This window comes from Pezoporus flaviventris, unplaced genomic scaffold, assembly GCF_033815535.1.
Source record: "Pezoporus flaviventris isolate CSIRO_AGI_PZ_B2104156 unplaced genomic scaffold, CSIRO_AGI_Pfla_v1 ptg000001l, whole genome shotgun sequence".
NCBI classification, from domain to species: domain Eukaryota; kingdom Metazoa; phylum Chordata; class Aves; order Psittaciformes; family Psittacidae; genus Pezoporus; species Pezoporus flaviventris.
Window position 1 is genome coordinate 36,706,303 of NW_026892549.1, and position 19,627 is coordinate 36,725,929.

Sequence of the window (19,627 nt, forward strand, 5' to 3'; positions counted from 1 at the left end):
CAAATCACATTTATAACAGCTTTAGGAACTTTAGTCCACAAGAAAAAAAAAAAGGAAAATGAGGCAGAATCTTTATACTCAATTACTTGTTAACTACTTACTATGATTAAGGAAGGCTTAAGTTTGTCCATGGCCTTAAAGTTTTTGTTAGCTTTCTGGATTTTAACTTCACATTATTTTCATTAGGCACACAATTATATCGGTATGTTATGATACAAAGACCTTGTGCCATCTTTTCAAGAATACATCCAAACCATGTAAAATAAATATTCTATATTTGATTTAATGAAAAATGCCTTAAGGTGTATCCATGTCTTGTTAATTCTATGTATTAAACAGAGAGTTTTTCCATGACTGAACTAAAAGGTATTTGATAACAAATGGTTAGAAGGCACAGACTGATATTTAAAAGGTAAGGTTGCACCAAGGTAGCTTTGATGGGCCATTTTGTATTGAGGATAACCAGAAATGACATTTTGTAAAAAGGTCTGGATTGCTAAAGAGGAGGAGTGCCCCAAATGCATCAATGAAAACTGCTGCTGAGCATGACTGCTTTTTTTAATATTCTATTTTCTGAAGGAAAGACAGTCATGCTACAAATGTTTTTTCAATAAATCTCTGGTGAGTACTGGGCACTTCCAAGATCAGTTACACAGCATACTCTTAAAATGATTAAACTGTCTCTCACAGCACTTTAAATGATAGACTGCCCAGAAAAAGCACTAGTGCCCCACAAATTAGGAATTGTAGCAGTAGTTGATAAGCTACAATGAGCTCTGGGCCGTTTTAGGACACACCTCAGCCTCATTACCGGGCTGTCCCTCTTGGAAAAATTCTTCCCCTTGTGTAAGGTCATTCAACTAGATTAAAATATTTCACTGTAATGTTACCTCTTTGTAACACCTCACATATTGGGTATAGAAGTGCTGGTTATAGGATGAACAATGAGCTTACTTTTATATGCACTGCTTAAAGATACCACCTGTGTGATTTAGTTGAAAAAGAAAATTTAATCTATATTTCTGGGATAGCTCTATCTGAAGCCACAAGTTGCTATGACAGAGAATTTAAACTGTTTGACCAGTTCCCCTGCTCTCTTCTTCAAGTTGTTATTAATGTCTATAATTTAGATCTCTGTGTTGCTAACATGTGCGTGGATATCTCACTAGTCATATGAATAAAGATGCATAATTAGATAGTGGCATAATTTGTAGCCTCCAACTCTTTCTCCCACTTCCCTTTCACAATGCTCCTTGAAGAGACTGTGATTTATGTTGGTGGGAGATCGTGCCACTGTTACTCAAAGAAGTACACTTTGCGTTGAGATTTCTTTGAAATTAGTGACAAAAATTAAACCTCCCAGCAGTCACCAAAGGTGGGGATATTCTGTGCCAATTCCTCCACTACCCACACGGAGGGGGAGTATGACTGTGTTGCTGGTATAGGAATTTGGGCAGGTGATCAAATGGTTAACTATGCTTATCTTTTCCAAACTGGCAGAGACTTCCTTAGGTTCTCCTAACTCCTTTTACAGAATGCCTGTTTGACAATTTCTAAACGTGCCCCAATGTGTTCACCAAGTTCATCTCTATTAACAGGAAATGAAACTGAAATAAAGAGGTGCTCTTCATGCTGACTGCAGGCATTTCAGATTTCATGGCAGCCCGTGTCTTCCCAGTGCCTTTCACATGGAAGAGATAATGTGTGTGAAGAAAAACAAAATTGTAGGTTTAGTTATGTCAAAATCTGATTTATGCCAAAGTAGAGATGTCAACAATAGCAGAATAAGTGACAAGTGTTAAATTACCCAAAGAAGTAAATTCTGTAATTATTTACCTCTCTGGCACATGATCCTTAACAACCTCCAGACCTAAAAGGAACAGCAGGAACCACACATATTTTGAAATTCAGCGTTTCTGCTTATTTTTGAGAGGTGACTTTTTGCCCCCCTTTTTTTTTTCTATTTTTTTTTTTTTTTTAAATACAACTAAGTGCCACCAACAGCATGTCAAATAAAACGTCAGCAGAAAGCCCCATAGCTGAATATGCTGGGAGCTGAGTATAGAGTCATCTGCAAATGGACAACTTTAATTCGATTCCTGGCACCTCTGGCCACGCTGAGAATTCTTCTATCTCTTCACACCAGGGGTTTGCTCTTTTAAGCATTGCTCCCTGAAGGGAAGGAAAAACTAGAGAAAGAGGATTTCCAATGACCCTGCACAGATGAATGAATGTGTCAATGGTGAATATTGGTTCAGCTTTGAAACAGGGAATCCTGCAGTGGTTTCTCTGCTTCATCCCTACTAGTGAGTTCCACTGTGGACTTCAATGTGTAGGAGGCCTTTAGGGGACAGATAATAAAAGAAAGAAAAAGAAAAGAAAAAAAAAAAAAGGAGGGGTGGGAGAAAAAATAAATCACTAAAATGGTTTAATAATAATAGAAAGGCAGCTCTCTAACTATAACCTTTAAATTATTTCTTTGATAATTTTCTCAGAGATGTGCATCTCTTTGGCCTTGCTGGATTCAGAAATTGTTTAAAAAACGTTTAAATAAATAAGAGGTCCTTACCAGAGAGCCAATATTAAAGGCCAGTGTGCCTTTTCAGCACATATTTAATTTTGATGCATTTCCATTTGTTCACTTGCTTGTTTCTGGTGTAAAGATGATGTAAAAACAGTTGTGAAATTGTTAAAGCACCCTCTGTTTCAGTATGAACTTATTCTTTCATATATGATGGACTACACAGCAAAAATCGTGACATGCACAAACCAAACATGGAAAGACAAGAAGCCTCTTTTCACCTGCATAACCCTCCTATAACTCAGGTAAACACAAAAATGTTTGTCTAAACAAGGTAGAATACACATTCACTTCTACAAGCCTTTTAGATGATTGTCATTCATCTAACCTATCAATCAATCTTACCGTGACACAATATAATTTTCTAATCATGCCAATATTCATGATTTTATCTCTTTTAAAATCCAAAGAACATACATTTCAATAAGACAAAACTCTAATTATTTAAACATAATGTAGAATAACACTTCTCTAAGGCCATTTCTTTTATGAGGTTTAGTTCCTTAAAATTGCCATATAGTTTAATGTCTATAGAAAAAATTATATAAAAGAATAACAGAAGCTTCCAGGAAAGAAAGCTGAATTGTTAAGTTCCCATTAAGTTCTGCTTTTGCCTCACTTATGTCTAAGGGAGGCAAAAATCTAAATGTCTAAATAAAAGTAGTTTTATTTGCTTCTAAGAATAAAACCAATATATTCAAAGTGAAACGTACTATTTCTCAACATCTTAAGAAAAACAGAAGAACAAGTGCATCTTTTTTCTTTCACACGTGATAACTTTAGCATGTGATAACTTTAGTCGGAAAACAAAAAACAAAACAACCTCTCCACCCCAGCAACTCTGCACAGGTTTCTATACCCTTGAAAATGAGGTTGGCAAGTCAACTGTTTTCTATAGCAGAATGCACACTCTTTAAATGTAATAATTTATGCAAATGAAAGGTTCACATTATATAATTGCTAACAAAATATTTACATATCTCTCCACTTTAATGTTGCTGAGAATTTGGGGGAAAAAAAAAAAAAGAATATTTAAAGGGACATATACTGGACAATTTCAGTCATTAATATAATATGCAGATACTGAACATTTTTGGATACTTGGTGGTATTAACTATACATTTAATAGTATCATCAGATATGATCCTGCTTCCTTTAAGAAAGAATTTGGGTAATCGGATTTATATAGTCTACAGCATTTCTTAAGGACTCTGCCAGGGATTTGTCTCTTTTTAAACAGTGGCGATGTTAATGTTCTTTTAAGACTATTTTTTAAATACCGAGCAACATCTTCATGAAGAGCTGTGATGATTTCTAGTTATGTAAAAATTAATTTGTATAAGCAAGCTACAAGAAGGACAAGAAGTTGAAATGGAAAAGTCCATCACATTAAGTAAAGGATTATTACTCACAAGAAACATTTTCAATGTCAGACTTGCAGCCAGAAACTAACTCTACTTCTTAGAGAACTCTATGTGCCTGTCTCTCCTAACTGACTTTTTCAGAGCCCCCTGAAACAACACCAAAGTGAACTTTAAATATAGTGTTGACTTGCTTTTTAATTTCATTTGCTTTAACCACAACCAAAGAAATTTCCAGGAATAAGGCTTAAATAAACAGAGTTACCTTTTATAAATGTGTATCTTCTTTTACACGGTATTTGCATTGGAAAAGGAGATTCCTGACAAGTTGCTCTGCCTCTGGTCTCATGACAGTTTAATAAGAAAGGATATTAGTTCATCTGGCCCAAATTCAGCAATATGATAATAAATGTTTCCCTTTTAAAACACATTTGCAAACTTGCAATTAAAAGGGGGCTTAATGTTTTTATGTTGTCATAATGCATGAAATCCTTTCATTTTAGTATTCATGAGCATTATCAAGTAAATTCTGTTGAAAAAAAGGAACAAAATTTTGGCATAATTTTGGGATGATAAGAGTACAGATGAGAACTGCTCCCCTAACCTTCTTCTGAACAGTGATATATGCAAAATAATCCAAAATGAGTTGCTTTCCAGTCCCTTTACAGACTACTTGACATCCACTGCTCAAGTGTTTCAAACCTTCACTCACTGACTGTAATAGTGCACAGATGGAACAATATTTATTCTGTCAGTGGAAACTAATTAGGATGACACTAACTCTGAACACTAAACCAGAAGAAAAAAAAACACCCCAAACAGATTCACACTTTACACAGTGTGGCACATGATCTGTGAGTTTACAAATAAAAGCTATAAATTTTAATGTATTTCTGTTACATGGGAGGTGTGACCATCTTTGCTGCTGTTGCCGCACACAGTAGCCAGAGATGGGCCTGCAGAGCCATATCTGGATTTGCGCACAAACACTCCCATCTCTTCTGTTAATTCACATCAGAAACTGTATCCCAACAACTTTCACTCTGCAAGAAGAGCAAGTCAGACTTGCAAATTATTTCACATTACTCTTCAGTCAGCCACACTGCTCCTGTCACCCAGAGGTCACCTCCTTCAGCCTGCATTCCTTCAGGTCCTAGCTGTCCCAATGCCACAAGATGGGAAGAACTGAATTCAAGGAGATGGCTAGCCGCACCATCCTGCTTCTCTCCCTTAACTCCAGCTGCTGGCACTATGAGGCTGGCTGCCCTTTAGAATAAAGATCCCATCTGATAAATCATCAGGTCTTATATATATATGTGAAACCTCCATCCAAGGTTGCTCACAGCTGCTGAAGACTCAAGATCAGGCATGTCACCTCAACACACAAACTAGTGATGTTCAGAACCTCACCAGGGATCTAAATCTTTTGGTGCACAAATACCCTTAAAAGTCTTCTTGACTTCTAATTTTCATGAGCTTGAATAAATTAGTTCACCAGAGCTTAATGCTCTGAAGACCTACATGGTACAGCTCAAATTCACAAGATTAAAAACACAGTGTAGAGCACGGTAGCTTGCTACTAAGCTCAGCTATCGGTCCCGTTGTCTTTCAATACTATTCCCTTTAAACAAATGGATGTCAGGAGAGAATCACTTTCGATGTGCACATGCATTTGTGCAGACCCAGCACACTAACATCTTAATAATAACTACATTTTGTAGGGAAAAAAGAAAGTATATACTTTAAGCAATATTGACTTCTGTAATTTGGAACAGCAAATTAATTGAAATCCAAAACTCAGAGAGAAAAGGAATATCAACTGCCCACAAGTAAGCAAATGTTAACATTTTAGAAGTAATGCATCATGAAAAAAGTTAAAGTTATCCCATTAATTATTGTTCTACTAATATAAGATAAACTGGGAAGGAACAGAACTCCCCAAGAAGGTGAAATCTCAAAGGTTTCTTGTCTGTGCAGTGGCACAATCCCCTAGATGTGCTTAAAAAAATACATTTGGAAGTGATCTTTTCTATGTTGCTAGTGTTTTTCACTTAGCATCTCTCAGCAACCAGGAACATGCTGGTGCAGAATTTCGAGTTCATCCATATTACACCTAAAGTAATGACAAGGAATAAACTTGTCATAAACCAGATGAATAGTTAAACACTTCTTCAACAGTTCCAGTTATAGCCACTATTCTAATAAAGGATATTATCTATGCCTATAAATCTGGATAATAAGACTAATTCTGAACCTTAATTATTTAATTATTTTAATCTGAAAGCATATTTTAAAGCACCTTCTAAACTAAGACACTAAATGTGCTCCATAACCCCTTTGTTCATTTATTGATATTCATGTCAAACCTCAAAGGCTACAACCTGCAATCTTGCATGTTAAAATAATAATAATTTTTTTTTTTTCAAACTTAATTCAAACACAAAGCACAACATAATGAGTAAAGCTGCAAAAAGAAGGTGAGGTGAATCTTACTTCTAACTGATGATAATATCTTCAGTGGGTGCCAGATAGCATCTCTATTGAAATCATACACAATAAAACTGGAAGTTACTCAAGTGTATTGTAGCCAACTGTCAGATTTAAAAACAGTCACAACATACTATTAGTGGCATTCAGCCAATCTCTTAAGGAACACAATGACCCGAACTTTATTCTGAAAACTCAGTTTGAAAGCAAATCTATTCCCTAAAGTAATTTTCAGCACTGCTTAAAAAGCTTGGCAAAATCAGATTAGAGTAAACCAGGTTATGTAGATGTTATGAGAATGTAGCTTCTAAAAATAACTTTATGGATCAATTCAAGTAAAATTCAAATACAGAGATCTCACCTTTCACACAGCTCTGCACTTCTATGTTCTATAATTCTGGTCCCAAACTATCAAATTGATACAGTCTATACAGTTAGTATAGTGTTTAGAAAGTCTGCAATGCATGACTCCCATGCATTGAAGATTTATGCCTTGAGAGGCTTATGTGAACATATTACATCCAGTATCAGATAGAACTGCTGCACTGCATGCTGTATTTTGAAATGACTATGGATGCTGAAGAAAAAAATAATACTCTCTCAAAAGGCCCACATATGTATTACTATAATCTGTAACAGGGTATTTTTTTATCCAATATTCCCATCAATGTGGTAAACTTCCATGAGAAATAACACAGTATCTTACAGATGAATGAAAATAAAGAAGAAGATAACGCTAAATAAGGCCAATGAATGAGGTGTAACCATTGAAAGCTTTCTGTAATCACAGAAAATGCACCCAGGAAATGCTTAATAGAAACTCCTATGAACTAGCGGGAGTGACACATAATCAATGAAACTCCTATTAAAGCATTATTAAGATGTAACTGTGTTTATTCTAAGTAATATAAAGTGTTCCCACTCACACATAAAAGCCATCCATGCACTACTGAGCCTTCATAAAAATGATCAGATATAGTCTAGAGGAAAATGTTCACAGATACTTCAAAAAAAGAACCATACACTAATGCTCCAAGATTGTCCAAAAATAACTTAGATGTTATTAATGTATGACAGCATATATTGAACTTATTCTTTCCAAACAGCATTGACTAAATGTCTCAGTAAAAATGATTCCAAGGGATAGCAGTTTACTACTTTGTGTATTCAAATTAAATTACTGCTTAGCTAAAATATAACATGCAAAGAAGAAATGGAGTTAGTCTCAACATGTGGCTAAATAAGATAACTTATTCCATGCATAGTAACCCTACAGACTTATTTATCTGTTGATTCATGACATCTGGCTTATAACTGTAGCATTAGGAGCCATTTATACAGGAAAAGTTCTGTGCTTAATTTCACTTTCACCTCACTAGTGAGGAACACTACATTAATTTAAAGCACTGTTTACTTCATTCATACTACAACTGAGTCTGTTGAGAGATTTCGCAAACATGGAAATTAAGGATCAGTTTTCTTTTCACTCTTATCACACAGCTGTACCACCAGGAAAAGAACACCACAGATATACTCTCAGTTTCAACAAAGTAACTTATGATTTAAATGAAACATATTTATCTGTTTTTTAGTGCCACCTATAGTATTAAAATTATGCCTAATTCCATCAAGTCTGACAATACAAACATTTCACAGTAAGTATAATCCCAGGGCAAGTATAAATTAAGGAAATCCTGTTGTGGTCAACGAATCTCCTCAAGATCATCATCGGCTTCCCATTGAAAAACATTGACAGTTACTCAGCTTGAAATCAGGGGGAGCATTCTCATAGGTAGCGCACAGTGAAGCAAAGATAATAGTTGCGTCATAACCATATGTAACATAATAGAAAATGGTGAAAAAATTCTAATTGTATTTATCTGATCTCTATCTGCAGCGTTGCTAAGTATATCAGAACATGCAAAACTAATAAATAACACAGCAGAAAGTTCCTCAATATAAAATGAATCTTCTCAAATAGAGGAACTCAGAATGAAAAATAAAGTTGCAATTACATTTGCGTAGACTGTTATTTTAAAATTTTCTTTCAGTTTCTACAATTTCCAACCTTTTGGCTTAAGCTATTTTCTCTTTGAAAAAGATACCCCCAGTGGAGTCAAAGAATTTAATCATTACTCTTGTTATTGGGTGCTTTTCTGCAAATTTCTTACTAAAAATACCTGTGTTAGTACTGTAAGCATCTGAACTTTCTTTGTTAATTAGTTACATGTAAAAAATGTCGTTATAAAAATTATTCTCTGCAGTATTTCTTTCTTCACCTGTTCACAAGACATTTTGACATATAACTGCATTTTTATTTTGACATGTTTGTTTTATGATATTTGTTTCTTAAATCTCTTTCAAAACTCTGCAGAGCTTATACACACATCAACGTCTGTTCAAAGTAACAAAAGTGCAATCCAGTGGAATTAAATGAAGCTGTGTTTTGATACTAAAATAATCTTATAAATACAGTTTCACCAAGTATCAGTGTGGAGGAAATCTCAGGGGGCTCAAGCAAAATCTGTGTGGTTCAAAGATGCATCCTAAATTTCTGTTTTCTACTGAAAAGTATTCCTCTTTTCCCTTCCTCTCCATGTAAAAGTTGTTCTTTTAGAACAAGCTGGTTTTACACCTAGAGAGGACAGAGAAGAGGACATCCTGAAGATGAAGAGAGGACAGCAGCACCTTTTCTCATTGTAAGGACTGTACAGTACAAAAAGGATGACTTTGGTATGAACCATTTGTAGGGAGTAATGTAAGCATGTAGAAAGAACAAAAACTAGGACACTGTTTTAATCAGGGATGCAGAAGTGACATTCCTAGTTCTAAAGAACCACAGTTCTCACACAGAGCCTGGGACAGTGATTCACCTCAGACAAAGCAAAATGCTTTCCTTCTTCCTCCACATTCTACACAATTCAGAGCAACTGATTCCAAAGCAGGCTGAAGCCTGGGAAATTTAACAGCTCAGGCACACATCTGCATTCCTGAACCCTTCCCACCTCGCACAATTACTAGCAGTCATTCTTACTAATTAAAAAGAAAACAAATAATTCTTGCTGTGGGGGAAAAAAATACTTCCTGCGAGATGTATGGATGGGAACTTATTTGGCAAACATTATTTTTCTCTAGAAATAACTTACACTAAAAATTAAAGTGGGCCAGGTCCCAGTCTTCAGCCTTAAGGACAAGTGGCACAGCACAGAGGTTACTAGTCTGGAGCCTGCACTTGAGTGTATGTCCTGGTTTCATTTAGTTTATATGATGCAGCCTGGGAAACTCCAAAAGAACAAAATTTTGAAGAATGCCTATGACATTAGGTTACTTAGTAATGACAGTGAAATACCTATGCCAACTTCTTATTTATTATTCATTTTTTCATGTGCAAGATGCATGGTAGGTCAATTGAAATCACAGTGAGACACGGTCCAAGTTTTCCAGAAGACTTCACTAGAACTTTTAGATTTTGTCTGAAACAGAGAAAGAAGGCTCTATCAAAAAGCCAGAGGATGACCCGCTTTCAGAAAGGCAAATACTGAGTTTTATTTTTGCACTACAGTTTGCATTTGCTCTCTATCTCCCTAAACTTCTATTGACATTTCTCTTCTTTCATTAATGAGTGCACATCTAAACATATATTAGCTGTAAACTAAAAAGGAAAGGAAGACTGCTGGGAGAGGCACATATTTTCCCCATCTGGATTTGATTCAAAGGAAGGGTGAAATCAAGAAAACAGGGTTACAATAATGGTTTAAAGAACAGAGGGCAAAATACAATTGACATCTAGAAGAAAATACTAATTTTTATGCAAATAATCATCAATTAGGTGGCATGGTTCATTAATAGACTAATTAGGGAATGGGATCCAATCAGTAAGAAATGGTTTCAAGGTTTGTTGCTCTGACTCCTTGTGGTCTTAAACAAAATGGAGAAGTTTGAAGTGCTGCAGGATGTAGAATGAACTATTGCAGGAAAGCAAAAAACATTGAAAAAGCAGTCAGGGCTGGAACAGAGACACCAAAATGCGTGTATTCTTTAGGAAAAACAAATAGATGGAAAAGGGTATCTGATGATGTTATAGACTATGAAGACACGAAAAGGGATATGTTGGATAAAACACTCTGGACTTGTCAAAGTAATAGACATAGGAAAAAAAAAAAGATGCGCTGGAGCAGTTATAGAAATTATACATTAAAACTCCCAGATTATATCTGGACTTGGAGCAAACCGGGGCAATGGCACCAATATTTAATGAGGCAGAAGAGGTGAACAGATCCATATAATAGTTCTTCTGCTCAAGGTTTAAATATGCGTGTGTGTGTGTATGTATATATATGGTTCAGAAAAATGGGGTTCAGTTCACAATGGGTTTATCAAAGATAATTAATGCTAAGCTAATTTCTTTGATTTCTTTCCCTGATTTTAAGCAAAGGAGATTACTGACTCATCTAACTGCACATCTGCATTTATAAGATAGGTTACCTTATGCATTAACAGCTGGAAAGACAGGAATTAGTAAAAGGACTGTAAATTAGTTAAGGAAACACAGAAAGATGTATAATGACAGACAGTATTGAAAGGGCATCTACTGAACTGGAGGAAGCTTGACAATAAAGCTCCCCAGAGATCAATTTGCAAAACTCCCTTAAATTCATAAGTGAATATGAATATGAATTAAGAAGCAGGAACAGTCAGTGGAAACTTAAAGATTACACAAAATTAGGAAGCACCACCAGTAGAAAGAAAAATCAAAATGTCATAGAAGTAAAATATCATGTTTCACGTAATGAACAGAAAATAGTAGTACGAAGTTTGAGTTAATAGTGCAAAAAAAATACTGTAAGTTGAAACCTAAACACAAACAAAAGGGAAAGGGAAAAAACCTGAAATGTATAGGCTGATTGGAAAATGGAGTTTTTCACCAACTAATTTGATGTAAATATGGAAACAAGTTATGCAGTTGTAAAGTAAATGCAAGCAAATAAATAAATAAGCAGACAATTTTTCTTTTTTCCCCCAGAAAGTATTAGTGTGAACACAGTGAAACCTCACTGGTACAGTAATTCTGATTTTCTTCAAGGAAGATTAACTTAAACTGGAAGAAGAACAAGGAAGGGCTATAGGGATGATACTGGGAATGAAAAGTAAAAATTCACATAGAATGAAAGATGTTTGCTTGCTCTACCCTGCCAAGACTGAATATGAATATGAATCCTCTGTAAAAATATGATCAGCAAAGCATATACACTGGAGATGAACTATTTAAGTCAAAAAGACAACACTGGCACAAGAACAAATAAGTATAAAACAGCCATAAATAAATTTATGCTGCAAATTAGAAGATTTGTAACTCCCAGGGCAGTAAAATTATTGAACAGCCAACCAGAGTCCTGAAGGACAAAAATAATTAGCTCATGTTAAGACACAGCTTTATCATTTTATATTATAATATATAGTGACAGTAGGGGACTGGACTTCGAGATTCCCTAGGCCGTTTTGTATTTTATATACCCATCTCAGAAGGGTTACAGAGATACTCTTAGCTTGCAGAAAACTGGTGGGACTAGGCCAGTGATGAGAACATTAAGAGAAAGACAGAAAATATTAACTTGGTGCAGAGCCACACTAAGGAATGAACTATCGCTTTCAAACTGGGGCCAGCTCCGCAGAGAATGGGCAAAGTCCATTTCTGTATGTGCATGTCTGCATGTGGGTATATTTCAAAATGATTCTGGATAGGGAAAGGAGACATAGAAATAATAATACATTTCTGCTTAGTTCTTCTGCATAACTCGCTTCCCTGTCCCCAGTTACTACACTGCAGAGATCAGCATTCCTTCTACTAGCATGGAAAAACCATTCTTTAGATATGTACTGCCTGCTTCATTCCTATTTAAATACTAATGCACTTTTTTCTTTTTTATATTTTTTCTTTATTAATTTTAACTAATAACAACTGACTTGGGCCCTTTGGTATTAGCACCTACGCTGCTGCGTGATAAAATTCTGTTGGGCTACGTGTAGAGACCTTGAAAATATCCATTTTGTAACATGCGTTGTTCTGTGGGTGTTTTTTTTGTTTAGTTTTTTTTTTTTTGGTTGGTTTCTCTTGTTTGTTCTTGTTTATTTGCTTGGTTTTGTTTTTTTTTCCTCCTTTTTTTTTTGGTTGGATGGTTTGTTTGGGTTTTGTTGGTGTTTTTGGCTTCATTTTGTCTTTTTTTTTTTGCTATCTTCAGATACTGCTTCGAGATAGTGAAAAGTGGTTTTCCTTTCATGAACTTTAAGCATGTGGCAGTGATCAAATGGGCACAGCTGTCCTTTAAGGACATTGGCAATTATTGTCATCATACCTCTGTTAGGCAGTTCAAATTGCTTAAAACTTTGATAATGATTACTTGACTGCATTTAAATGAAGGTCGTTTACCCTTCCATTCCCTACTTATATAGCGTCTTTCGTGCAACATGCCTCAAGGCCCTTTCCAAAGAACACTAATCAGTACACAAAATTATATTGAAGCAAATAACCTTGTCACAAATTCCATTACACAGTAAAAGCTAAATAAAAAATAATAGCTTTCCTGTCTATATTTAAAAATATATATCCACTTACTGTCAAGCTTTTCAAGTGAAGAGAATGCCACAGAAGAGCACAAATCCTACTGCAGAGCAAGGAAATGAAAAGTAAACTATTGCTATGACACACACAACCAATACTTGCCCTACCTTACCAATACAATAGGCAATTGCAAAAATCAATTTTTTTTTTAATGCTGGCTCATTTTAAACTCAAGAAATTTTCAATGAGAATTTCAAAAGAGCTGAAGCCATGTCCAAGAGAGGCAGCCAGCCAGTGGAACAGAAATCGCTTTGTCTCGCAATAATAACTGTTTTAAAATTTGACTGAGACAAGATCAGCATTTACTTAAATGAGAACACTAACCATTTTGCTCAGTCTGCAGTTCAAAACAGAAAAAGGTTTTCTTCCCATAAATAAAGGTAATTTCTTATCTATGCACACAACCAACCTCCTACACTAGGTCAGACAAGTGAATGCACTTCCCTTACTTGCAAGCCCAGACAGGAGAAAAGATGACTCCCATTCCATGGTGGTCTTGTTGGCCTCTTACTGGCAACCCTGACACTGACTATAAATACAGCAGTCTCCACAAAATCCATCTGGCTCTTTGAGTTGCTACAAATTGACATAAATAAAAGTATCAAGAAAAAACTCTCTGGAAATTACCTTTCCTCCTAACCAAACAACTTATTTGATCTACTTTAGTGGCAAACTCAGCCCTTCCCTTGTTACAAGCCTGGGACCATAACAGAAACTGCAGAAAAACTATGCTTACAAGAACCTAAAATGACAAAAAAAAAATCTTAGTTCACAGATGGATGTAGCATTGTACTTATAGCATTATCTGTGCTGCAGTGTATCACACGCACCACAAAAACTCAATAATCTCACTTGCAGGTATGTTCTATGGTAGTTTCTCATCTGAAGAAGCAGAAACAAAATGAAAACAACTGAAACCCTTCTGAGTGAGAAAACATCTAAAAAAATCACAGGACAAGAGCCACCCCATATCCTATATAATTTAGCTTTTTTTTTTTTTTTTGGTTGACAGAAATATAACAGGGAAGGAGAAGGGATGAAAGATTAAATACAAGGGAGAGCAGTAAAGATGTCTAGAAATAAGAGGCAGATTCACTCAAAGCTCTTACCCAAGTATTTGCCTTATTGTTGATTTTAGCTTCTGAAAAAATGAATAAGTTGAAGTAATAAAACACTAAATAAGAGAAACACGGTATTTGGAAAACTGATTTTAAAATTAGAGAGAAAACAACCGAAATACAAATAAGTAAAACTCTCACCGCACAGTAGTTCACAAAATGCCTGTGCTTAAAGTGATGAAACAGTTTTTGTACAGAGAGTCCTGGTTGCCAACATTTGCAGAGTCTGTCATACTCTACGGTGATCGTTTCACATACAAAACCAAACACAATTTTCTTTTGGAAGCTGCAGACCTCTTCTGCAATTCCAACTGAAATGATTTACTGGCCAACTGACACTTCTTGAATTAATTCTTCTTCAAGTATAACCTAGGAAATTTCATCTCCAATCAGTTATGTCAAATTTGACAGCCTCAGGTGAAACGTCTCCTTTCTTAATTATTTTATTATCCCATTAATTCTCCCATTCATTAGTTAAAGTCCCATGTCCCCCTCTGAAGAATTTCTCTTCTTCCTTGGTGTGTATTACTTTCAAGAACCTCAAATAAACAATGTCCTCCCTTGGCTATCTCTTCACTATGCTAAATACATTTCGCTACTGTCACCTCCCTTCAGGAGCTAATGCTTATAAATCAGTTTTTCTCTATATTTCTTTTAGTGACAATTCCAGAAGGAATCACCACAGCTAGAAGAGCCCGATTCTCACTACTGTGTGCTATGACAGTTAAGTATACATGCTTCTCCCCCATCCCCACCAAAAAAGTAATCTTGAAAACTGTACATTGCAAACTGTATCTTAGCTTTTACCTACTGCTCCTTTATATGAGGTGACAATTAAAGGTTAAATTTACCATGTTGCAAATCTGTTGATCAAAAAAGCAGTGTGTCTTTTGGTGCCTATGCTGAAGATAAGATAGAGATACCACTCCCAAATTGCTGATCCCTGGCACAGGCTGCCCAGGGAGGCTGCCCAGGGAATCTCCGCTCCTGGAGACTGTCAAACCTCAACAGGATAAGGCCCTGACTGACCTGATCTAATTTTGAACTAGCCCTGCTCTGAACAAGAGTTTGGGCTGGATGACCTCCAGAGGTCCCTTCCAACCCAACTTGCTCTCTGTGAATCACTTAAGAATTTTTGATCATTCCAGAAACACAGCATAGTACCTCAAATCAGCTGTGTGTTGAATTCCCCATTAGATTTTATATTGTGTTATTATTTCTCTTACAGTCTGATAACAGATGCAAGAAGTACAAAGACCGGACCTCTTCTCCCAGCAATATTGCCAGGAGATTTAAAAGATTAGTCAGCTTCTTTTGGACTGTAGCCATTTTTACAAATTGTGAGAACAGAGAAGATAGATGGATCAGGCTGGAACAGGGAAATGACCTCAAGGGAATATATAAGACAGTCACCAGTACAGTAGCCATATCACCTGCAATGGAGTAAAACACGAACCTATCCATTGATTTGGATGATTCCAGAAGGCTAACGGTCAGCAAAACCGAGTGTCACCACCTTTGCCAATTATCTTAGCTCTTTCTGGAACACAGGTTTCAGTTGGCTTTGAGAAGGGATTACATATGTTCATATTGCTCCCTTCCAATACTGAAGGCAAAAATGGAGCTTGTCTTTTCTCAGACAGTCAATACATAAACTAGAAATACTGCTGGCAATCTAGTGGAGGTTAGAAGTGGCTGAATTTTCACTACTTTGTCTAAACTTTCTCAAGAATATCCTTATTTCTGCAGACTAAATTGGAGGATCATATACTTCATCTTTTTTAAGACCTTCCTGTCCTTTTGCTACTCAGTTATGGCAAATCATCAAACCACTGCAATACCGTTTCCCTGACACAAGGATCAACTCATCGCTTTTGGGGACAGTCCCTGCTCACAGAAGTATAGAGATTATTTTAGACACAAGTGGAAATGGCGGAGTCCCTTTGTGATTGGCTTTCACTAGCCTAGAATCTAATACAGAATAAATATGCTAAGAGCTCCAAGTCAAGTGCAGGATGCTTCTATATAAAGGAAAAGAATAAAACATAGAACTATCAATGACAGCACAATAAAAATAAAAAACTCACTTAAAAATAGGTATCAAATCAATTAAGCACAAAACCTGAGAGAGAAAAGTAATCAAGGCTACCAAACGCTTAATTCTAGAGATAATGAGCATCACAGCCCTGAGTTGGCAAAATAAGTATATAAATCACTACAAAACCTTGTGTTTTTTCCAGTACGAACGGACATACCCTGAAGTCAAATCAAAATTTCTTGAATTGGCGTTTGACAATCAAGACAGCAGCTTGAAAAACTGGTTCTTTAAAAATGCTTTTCCTTAGAGAAGATTCACATTGGTAAAGTTTTTCACAATTACATTTCCTCTGGAACTAATTAAAGGATAACATTTTTCATTATCATGTTTTAAGAAGCTGATTTTCAAACGTTGTAGAGATACAATTAATGTTTAGAACTTTAGGCTAGGATGACAGAATATGTTATATTGGAAAGTACTTTCAAAACAAGTTGAAAATATACCAAAAACTGAGCAGATTACAGGCTCTCAAAAGCAGGCCAATATTTTTATTTCTTCTACTATTGTTTAAATTTTTTTAATATGTCTAGACAAAGAATTCGGTTTTAAAATAAAAATTCAACTCTTAAATCTTATCCACTCAGGAAGAAAAAAAAAAGTTAAAGTTTCGTGGTTGAAGATGCAGTGATTATTTTGATTATGTGACAATTGCAAGTTTTGAAGGGGCCAGGTTTATTTTTTGCTTTGCTGCAAATGTAATACATATTTTTGCCTCTGCTACAGAAGCTCAGAGAGCCTGACTAAAGATTGCACATAAATCCCATAGTACTGTCTACATTCTTGAATGTCAACTGTCATGCCTCTCAGCTGCTATCATATAATATATACTGTCTTAAAAGCAGTCACCACAACACAGCCACTTCTGGAGTAGAGTGACATGTGCTATTAACACATGGCAGATTATGATCCCTGTGCAGAAGAATGCTGTCTGTCTGAAAGTACTACTGGAGAAATACAGGTGATCTCCAGTAAAAGACAAACATAGCATCTTCATGACAGAAAAAAACCAAACCATGCAACTCAAAACTATACATGTCTAAGACTATAACTACTTACGATCTCACTTATTCAAAAGCTTGTATATCCAGTAGCCAAGTAACCTTATCACACTGTCTGGAGAATCGGCTTAAGATATCTCAGTGGGACTTAGAGCATCCAGACATAAACTGGCTGAACTGTTAACCTGAAGAAACCATTCAGTATTGCCCTAGAATTAATTAGTTCCACTTTAACATGGAAAAGGGTTTCAGTGGGAAAAATGCCAGAATGAGAGCCATCAAAACAGACCTGTGGTAATCACTAGAGAGCAGGAGTATTAATCTATCTGATTAATCTGTTGAGCTGTAATAGTTCCTTAAGGGCAGTGTGATGAGTTGGCAACTGAACCTGGTGTCATTCTTCTGTCCCCTGTTCCAGAAGGATACAGGTCTGTACAAGAAAGCTTGATGGCAACAGCAGTGCTTCCTATTTGCCCTGATCGGAACTGGTTCAAAGCTGCTGGATACTTCTCTAAACCCACTAGACGCTACCTTTGCTAAAAATTTTGCAATGCTTTCACCAAAACAAGTGTCTTTGGCAACATTAAACAGGGATTTAATGAGATGAAGTTAGCAATAATACAATGCAAAAGCTATCATGGAAGACAACCCTGATACAAGAATAAAATATACTCTGATTATAAGCTCTATCAGAAGAAGTCTCCCTGACAGAAAAGCAGCAGAAATTATAAAAAAAAAAAAAAAGGAGGAGAAAAGTTACAGAGTAAGTATGATTATAAGTGACCATACAGCGACTGTCAGCCTCTACCTACATTAATCAGGTGTGCTACATTAGTACACCTTAACATTTTTGGCTTCTGTTGGGTATCTGAATATTGTAAGCCACTAGCTCTGAAGACAGAATGAGATTTCACTGTATTTCAGAGAAAATTCCTTGCCCCCTCCCCTTCCCTCTCCCCACCCCCCACCCCGTCCCCGTTGAAGACAAGAAATACTTTATCTCATCTTCTGGTCCCTAGGAGAAAATGTACTAAAGCCCTCTAAAACTGAGGTTCTGGAGGAAGCATGATGCCAGAGACAACATTAACTGCCAACCTCCAATAAGGATTTTGGTGAATAAGCAGAAATGTTCATGGTATAGTAAAATCCTACAAGCATTTGGACTGACACCCATACGCGAAAACTAAGACAAATGCCTGTTATTGCCAAGGACAATCTGCAATTAAGAATCTCACAGGCAAGATATGAGACAAAGGAACAGATAGCAAATCATTAACAAACAAATGAAATAGAGAATATGGAACAAAAATTTAACACATCAAATTATTCCAAGAAAACACAAAATTATCCTAGTGACATAGAGTTCAGAGAACGTGTGGGTGCTGAATCATCAGGAGCTATAATTACATCTGTCCAAACTACTGATGTAGGAAATGCTCACACAATTCTGTCAGCACTTAAAAAGACAGTATTTCCTACTAAACTAAACAGAAACCTAACCTATCATAATTAGCTTGCCTCTGCTTGGCAGCTGCATATGTGTAGAATATTTCTAAAAGGGAACCAGGTCACAAAGCATCTATTGAGCATCTTTTCTTTTACTCATTGACTTCCTATTTTTCCCCTGTGCATTACACATTTTTCCCCTCCTCTGTTGGCCATCTCAGCTCTGGAATCACAGTGGGAGTAAATCATTTTGCAGTTTCTGACCCAGAGTATTGATTCAATGCCGTGAAAGATGCCATTCAGTTATAATCAGTAACTAAACCATAAAACTATATTACTACTTACTTTCATTCATTCACCCCAGTAACATGACTAAACACCTTTAACTTCTTTTATCAACTCTCTACAATAGCCACTGTCATACCAACAAGACAAAAAGTAGAGAAAAAAAACCCAGTTATAAAGTCACAACAGGCCTTTTAGAGAGTGATTTACATGTTCCCTTGTGTAAAATAATAGCAGACAGCCCTTTAATATCCTTCTTTGAAAGACAAATTTCATTTCTTTACCTATAATTTTCAAATGGACACATACCATTCTCTTAACCTTTCATAACAGACTTGTTTCCTATTCTTTCCTGTGTCTGTATACAGACACCAGACTCCCATGAAATATCCCATTAGTCCTACTTGCTGAATTCTGGTTTTGCCTAATGTCACCGTTCATTACCAGAGACAATTTAACCCTCAGGTATTCTGCCATAGCTGAGTAAATAGAAAAGACCAAAAATTACTTTAGAAAAAATATTTTCTCAGAAAAAGTCTAGAAAAAAATTATAAGTCTCCTTTTTCCATGTTTTTTTTCTCCATTGTCAATTATTCCAAACCCTGTTTTCCCATTTATTTAGCCTCACATTAGT

At 36.0% G+C, this 19,627-nt stretch overlaps 1 protein-coding gene across 5 annotated transcripts in view; it reads right to left on the minus strand.

Moving 5' to 3' along the window:
* FIGN (fidgetin, microtubule severing factor) overlaps positions 1-19,627 on the minus strand; it is a 102,057-nt gene that overhangs the window by 26,131 nt on the left and 56,299 nt on the right. The window lies entirely within an intron of this gene.